Consider the following 8,158-nt stretch of genomic DNA (forward strand, 5'->3'; position numbering starts at 1 on the left):
TATCTTATTATTTTAACTTATTTTATACTACTATATTCTGCTAAGCTAATATCTTGAAACAATTGTTTTCCCTTACTTTCTTTTTTTCTTTTTTTAATACCCTCATTTCAGTCCCTTCATTCACAGGTCAGTCACACATTCTCTGTCCCTTCAAGCAACCAGGGTCAGAGGTCACTTATTTTCAACCACAGGCACAGTCACAGGATCCTACAGGCACACCAACATGATCTAACACTTTTTTTTTTCCCTTCTCTGTCAGATCTGAACAATACATTAAAATATTCACTCCTTAGTACAATGACACTTTTAACTATCCTATTCCTAGGATTTAGATAGCCTGAGCAGACCCTTGCACATGCATTCAAGGCGGTAACCGCTACCTAAACCTATAGACTTTTAAAACCTCTATATTCCAGCTTCACCCGTAGCAGTCCTTCGTTAAAACTTTGTTTAACAAAGCGGTAACCGTGAGCTAACCATCTGTGCACATGCTATACTTCTCAAAGTAAACACAGATAAACCACTGATATCCTTATCAGTAAATACAAATCCTTGCGCCAAACCAGCAGTACCAGTATTCATAAAATCCTCACCGGATTGCATAAATAATCACTGTAAAAAAAAAACCTGTAAAAAAACGGTATTATTCCGGCAGCTGGGGCGCCAGAAAATTACCGTAAAATAACGGCAAAAAACAATCTCGTTAAAATACAGTAATTTTCCATAATTAAATAACAGATTATATCTTTAATATTACATTAAATCTTATGTAATTATTGGGATTTTTAATGTTTTAAAAAGTCATATACACCTTTAAAACAATTAAATACTGTAAATTTAAGGTTTTATAAAATTATTTTATATAATAATGCTGTCTATCTACAGTAATTTTCTTTTAATATAGTTTTTATGTGTAAAATAACAATGAAATTATGTATAAAAAATGCACACAAGTACATAAATTCAAATACAAATGTTTGTAAATTTACAGTTTTATTTTTTATTTGTACAGATCCAATTTCACAACATCTCTAATTAAGTACTTAATAATAGCAAATTTACAGCCAATTTCTTTTAAATTAACTAAATGTATGAGTACAAATTACCTGCATATTTACAGTATTAGTAATTGAACAAACACTAAACATCAAGATAAGTGATTGATAGGAAATAGAAGCTTAGTATATAATTTAGAACATGTAAAAATATCCACAATAAAAAGCAATTACCGTATACCTTTACAGTATAACTTATTTTAACATTTACAATTACATTTTATCCAAAGTGACTAACCAATTAAGATAATAATTAAAGATAATAAAAAGCAACAAGTGCAGTGACAAGTCCCAGTTAGTCAAGCACAGTACACATAGAAAGGTGTTTTTTTGTTGTTTTTTTTTTACAAAGATTTAGTATTATTGGGTGAAGTGTTTATGAAAAAGATGGATCTTTAGCAGTTTCTTGAAAATGTGTTGCGTTGCGCCGGTCATTCCACCACCAGGAAACAGTCCAGGTAAATGTCAGTGAAAGTGGTTTTGTGTCTCTTTGGGATGATGGCACCACAAGGCGCCGTTCACTTGCAGAGCACAAGCTTCTGGAGACACACAGATCTGAAGCAGTGAGTTTAGGCATAGGGCTACCTTTAAAGACAACTCTTGCTGCAGCATCTGGATCAGTTGCAGAGGTTTGACTGACACTGGAAGAGCTGCCAGGAGAGCATTACAATAGCCCAGTCTGGATAGAACAAGAGAGTTGTGTAGCTCCGATAGGAAGGGCCTGATCCTCCTAATGATAAGGCAAATCAGCAGGATCGCAGCAAGTATGTTTTGGCTGAAAGCTGAACCATAAGCAGTTCTGTCTTGGCAAGGTTGAGTTGAAGGTGAAGGTCATTCATCCAGCAAGAATTTTCCATCAGGTAGGCTGAGATGCGAGCAGCAACCGTCAGATCATCTAGCTGGATTAAAAGGTAGAGATATGTGTCATTAAGATAGTAGTGATAGGAAAAGTCATGTTTCTAAATGACAGAGCCCCACTAAGCAAAATGATGTCCGAAAGACTTCTTTTCAATGTCTTTGTTACAAAAATCAAAGGTTGAAATGCCGTCCACTGAGGAGCCAGAATGAAAGTTATGACGTCTTTTTTTGACGTGTTCTGCACGTCCGATATAGACGTTCATCGAACCTTCGTACAAGGTTAAAACTAGTTCAGATGTGGCCATTGTGGACATATTTCAACATCATTTATGGTCTCATTTAGACATAATTACTTTGATTATTGCTGTCAGATGATCTTAGTGAGAATGAACAGAGGTTTAGATGTTGATATTCGTTTAATTTGAAGTGTCACCATTGTGGCGATCCGTGTTTGCTTTAGTTGGGCTCTTGGTCACCGTTCCTTTTATTTTAACTTTTCTTTGGCTGCTGTAACAGTGTGTTTGTGTAACACAATTGTTGTGGCAGAGAAAGCCTAGAAAAAGTATGAGGTGTTGATGATGACATAATTATCACAAAATGGGCCTTTAATATTGTGTTTAAAGTTTTGTGTTTATATTTGCCATTAATAACCAACAACCTTTTGGAACTGCATTATTGGTGCCAAAAACATTAAAATGATCCCTTATTTGAAGGTGTATAAAAAGCATGTGCACATGTTTTGAGCAAGAGTATCATACAGTCACACACAGACATCAAGATTGTGCATATGATTTCCAACAATGGTGACAATTTAAAAAAAAGCTTCATGCTGCAATGCATGATGGGTAGCTTTCATAGTACAAAACTCATCCTTAATTCCCAAGCTTTTTTTGGTTGTCACCGTTGTTGTGATTCATATCCAAAATCTTGATGTCTGTGTGTGACTGTATGATACTCTTGCTCAAAACATAATGTGCACATGCTTTTTACACACCTTCAAATAAATACACCTTCACCAATAATGCAGTTCCAAAAGGTTGTTGGTTATTAATGGCAAATATAAACACAAAACTTTAAACACAATATTAAAGGCCCATTTTGTGATAATTATGTCATCATCAACATTGAACTGATAACACCTCATACTTTTTCTAGGCTTTCCCTGCCACAACAATTGTGTTACACAAACACACTGTTACAGCAGCCAAAGAAAAGCTCAAATAAAAGGAACGGTGACCAAGAGCCCAACTAAAGCAAACACGGATCGCCACAATGGTGACACTTCAAATTAAACGAATATCAACATCTAAACCTCTGTTCATTCTCACTAAGATCATCTGACAGCAATAATCAAAGTAATTATGTCTAAATGAGACCATAAATGATGTTGAAATATGTCCACAATGGCCACATCTGAACTAGTTTTAACCTTGTACGAAGGTTCGATGAACGTCTATATCGGACGTGCAGAACACGTCAAAAAAAGACGTCATAACTTTCATTCTGGCTCCTCAGTGGACGGCATTTCAACCTTTGATTTTTGTAACAAAGACATTGAAAAGAAGTCTTTCAGACATAATTTTGCTTAGTGGGTAGTTAAAAAAAAATAAAAAAAGAAAGAAAGATGGGTGGAATCTAACACAATCGTAATCTTGCTGTAGCAAATCCAAACCTTGTGCATACTTTTAGTGCAATCATATGGAATCAGAAGACTGTTATGAACATATGGAATCAGAACCGTTATGATTTTTATGTTTTAATGAATTCTTCCCATACCTTGTTTGCCATGATCATCTGCTTTCCACGTGACCTGAAATCACACACACACACACACACACACACACACACACACACACACACACACACACACACACACAAGTTATTTTAAAACTCAGTATTAGATTTACACATGTCAGAATATGTTCCATTGGGACAATGCAAAGACTCAAATGACTATGATCTTGAAGCTGAGCTGGAAAGGCTAACAGTAATATTTTGAGCTGCCATGTGATTTTAGCTAAGTTACATTTATAGAAAGTAATGTTAAATGAATATGATTTACTGTGACCTAGCTGCACACCTAGTAGGCCTATTTTTAGTAAAACTGTGGCTATTACAATGGTAAAAAATCAGCTAAAAACGTGTTTACTACAATTTTATTATAGTAAAATAAAGTATGTTTTTTAAGAGAAAAGTTTTCAGCTTCCAGACAGTGTTTCAAAATATCCCGCCATTTATTGGTTTAATGTTACTGACTATCATAACGAAGATTTTATACACAATTATGGACTTTAATATGAATAACAAGTCTACTAAAGATTGTTTTAGGTCTTTAAGTTAACAAGTAGAGATGTGGGTTGGGTTCAACTGATCTTTCTTAACACAGATCGATAATTAAAAAACGCATGCTGCATTTTCAGTGTTTTGCCCTGACCCAGTTATAACTGAACATCATTTAAGAATGCTAACGTTAGCATGGAAACTGTCTAACCACTTAACACAAATGTAATATAAAATATCGTACACACATGTAGTATGAGACTCTTACCTCAGCCGTTGATCGGTCGGGATGAGGTCCGCTGTGACGACGAACCAGGCTCACTGAAAAAGGGCGCGTTATTTCTAGACTGACTGACACCCAGACTACAAACAACTAATATGTGTTCAGCGCTCCTGCTCACGGCTGGTTGCTTCTGTCGAATACGATTATAGCTTTGATCCACTGTGATCACAATCCACGACTACTTCACGAGCGTAGACTGAAACTTCAAATCTCCCGCTTGCCCTTGACACAGATCGACGACAGAGACAGATCTGTAGGTAGCTAACTGTTGTGGGCGGGACTAGCAGCAACGAAACGTAATGGCGGATAATTTGAATCTGCGCGCGCGCGCGCGGGCACACACACACACACACACACACATACATACATACAAACGCACACAAAGCCACGCAGATTTGGAAAAACGATTCATAAAAGACATAAAATATAGGCCTAAATGACATTTTCGGGCAAATAGCCTACAAATGATGATCAAAATGAACATCTATTTGCAAGACAAAATTAAAAGACTAAATAATTAAATAGGCTTGCCTAATGTGTGTACAAATCTTAAAACTCACTTTAACCCCCACATGCTTAATAATCTTTAAGGAAAACATGTTTAGTGACTGCTAATTTCTGCAGTTATACCTTATTTTATTTGTTTTCTAATTCCACAGAAATAATCTGTAAAATATTACTTAATTTTGTATGTAAAATTACACATAACCCTATAAAATTACAGAGAATTTCCTTTAAAAAAACGTAAAATTAATGTAAAACCAAAATAAAAGCAATTACCTGTAAATTTAATAGTGGACCTTTAAATTACAAAAAATATCTGTAAAATAACAGGTATTCACTGTATAATGACAAAACGACAAAATTCTGTTAAAAAATACAGACCGTTTCCTGTAAATTTACAGTCTTTTTTTACAGTGATGGTAAAACGCTATTGGGAGCTCCCCCGCGCCTTTACAAACTACTTGACATACAAAGACAATGCATGCAATTTTCTCTGACATCAAACATCCCTTTTTAAGTTCTTTAAATTTGGAGAAGCTTGTCTTACCACATCCGGGCCACTGGTGACTAACACATACACCTTATTCAAAAGCAAAAACTGCTCACCTCAAAGTACAGCGGCCACTGTTGTCTGTGTCAGTCACCAGCGATCCCTTCGTGGCTCCTTCAGCTCCTAAGCCACGTCCCTGTTCGGGCGCCATTTGTTGTGGTTAAATTCTTTTCAGGGGAATGACTTCAGAGATATTTGACATCAGAAAAAATTAGACTTTATTAACAAAACAAAGCCGAGTGTCCCTCTGCAGAAAAGACCCTCCAGAAAGGCCCTCCAGCAAACGTATATACCTACATCCTTCTCCCAAATATGGTAATGCATTCTATAGATTATTTTGAGAAATAGTTTGTACCATGTGACTTTACTGAAATAGAATTTTCTGCTGCAACAGCACCTTGTGCTCTCAGGTTCCAAAGTCAGCCAAAGTCACCCACAGACAAGGAAATAATAGTGTACAAAAACCAGTTAAATTACTTATTTTCTAAATAATAAAATCTTCAACAAGGACGCATAGGCTATACATCCTTGAAGTCTTCAGTCCTTCGAAGGATGTAGCCTTCACATTGGGACACAGCTCATATCTGTGGAAGAGAGGATTTGTGGAGAAATTTGCTTGGACCAAGAAATCGCTCTTATGGCTTTTTTTCTGTAATATAAGTAATTTTTTAGTATAGGTAGGGTATGTATTATTCCAGATAATATTACAGTAGCACAAATGAGGCTCAAACAGTGATCTATATAATGGTAACAATGCTTCTAGTGGAAGCACATGTCTTAATTTAAAAAATAGACCCACTAGTTTAGATAATTTTTTTGTCAACTCATCAATATGTTTCCTAAAATTCATAGATTTGTCAATGTGGATTCCCAGAATTTTAATGTAATCAACTTTATTGATGGATCTGCCATCTATGGCTATATTTATATTACGGTCATTGCATATATGTCTATTTGTACAGAAGACAATATAGCAGGTTTTGGTAATATTCAAGGATAATTTGTTACATTTAAACCAAGAATTGACTTTAGATAGTTGTTCATTTAAATGCTTTTCAAGCTGATCCATGTGTTTATGTGAAACAAACAAACTTGTGTCATCAGCAAAAAGTATTTTATGAATGTCGCTTGAACAATTCACAAAATCATTAATATACACAAGAAACAAAAGAGGGCCCAAAATTGATCCCTGAGGGACCCCAAAGTCTATATTTGTAATTCCTGAGTTTGACCCATTTATGTTCACATATTGTTGTCTACCATAAACATAGTCCTTGAACCAATGAAGTGCTATGCCCCTGACACCATAATGACATAACTTTCCTAGTAAAATTTTATGATCGATTGTATCAAAAGCCTTTGAGAGATCAAGAAATACTCCAATACTAAATTCTCCTCTATCAAAAGCATCATTGATTTTTTCAACCATATCTAAAATGGCCATATATGTACTACTGTGTTTCCGAAAGCCATATTGTGAAGGTACCAAAATATTGTGTTTTTCCAGATATTCCATCAATCTTGAACAGACCACTCTTTCAAGAACTTTAGACAAGGTTGATAAGATCGATATAGGTCGGTAATTTTGAACATCATTTTTATCCCCAGACTTATATATTGGTATTATTTTTGCCACTTTAGTCAGTTTTGGTACAATACCATACTGTAGAGATTCATTTATTATATAGGCAAGTGGCTCAGCTATCACATCTACTATGGCTTTGAGAATCTTACTGCAGATTCCGTCAGCACCGGCTGTATAGGAACATTTCATTTTATTTATGATGTTGGTTACTTCCATTTTACAGGTAATAACTAAAAAAGCATGAGCTGGGATAACTATTTTTAAGAAAGAAACTATAATTTTCAGCCCCTGATGGATTTATTTGTTGAGACAAATTTTTACCAATAGATGCAAAGAAACTATTGAACTTATCTGGAAGCTCAACGCTCTTTGTCATATTATTTACTTTGGTCTGCACTGCGATGTCTGGGGTAACTGACGACTTCGTATTCCGGCCTAATATCTCATTTAACACATTCCATGATTTTTTTTTTTTTGATCCCCAGAAGCTTTTTTAAATCGGTCAGTGTAATAGTTTTGTTTACTTGCTTGTATCAAACTAGTTAATTTATTTTTATATATTTTGTATGTGGCCTCATTTATGCTATTTGGGTTTTTCTGATATTGGTTGTAAAGTTTATTTTTCTTTTGAATAGACTTCAGAATTCCTTTTGTAATCCATAGGTTTTTTTTTTACCATTTTGTTTTATTGTCCGTTCTGGGATAGTTTCATTAATTGATTTAGTTATTTCATAGATTAAGTTGTTAAATGCCTTATTGGGATCAGTAGTGCTATAAAATTCATCCCAGTTTTTAGTTAGGAGATGTTGAGTTAGCTTTGTAAGGGTTTTGTTATTAAGAATTTTTATTTTTCTCCTTATACATGGATCAGCTGCTCTTTGGATCCATTTTGTAAAAAATATAATTGGATAATGATCTGAGATATCGGAATATACATGGGGTACTTTCCATAAGATCATCTCTCAATGCAAATCAAACTAGCTATTAGGCTAACTGAAATAAAACCATGCCAATCTCTAGGTATGGTGAAGGCTATGTGATGA

At 34.9% G+C, this 8,158-nt stretch overlaps 1 long non-coding RNA gene across 1 annotated transcript; it reads right to left on the reverse strand.

Annotated features, from left to right (window-relative positions):
* Window positions 1–977: 977 nt before the first annotated feature.
* LOC308685437 lies at window positions 978–4,757 on the reverse strand. Its single transcript, XR_014029454.1, has 3 exons — window positions 4,462–4,757; window positions 3,690–3,723; window positions 978–1,954 (listed from the first exon to the last, which is right to left on the reverse strand). It is a non-coding gene; the product is annotated as an uncharacterized lncRNA (long non-coding RNA).
* Window positions 4,758–8,158: the final 3,401 nt, after the last annotated feature.

The sequence above is a fragment of the Scardinius erythrophthalmus genome (genome assembly GCF_964197995.2).
Source record: "Scardinius erythrophthalmus genome assembly, chromosome: 25".
NCBI classification, from domain to species: domain Eukaryota; kingdom Metazoa; phylum Chordata; class Actinopteri; order Cypriniformes; family Leuciscidae; genus Scardinius; species Scardinius erythrophthalmus.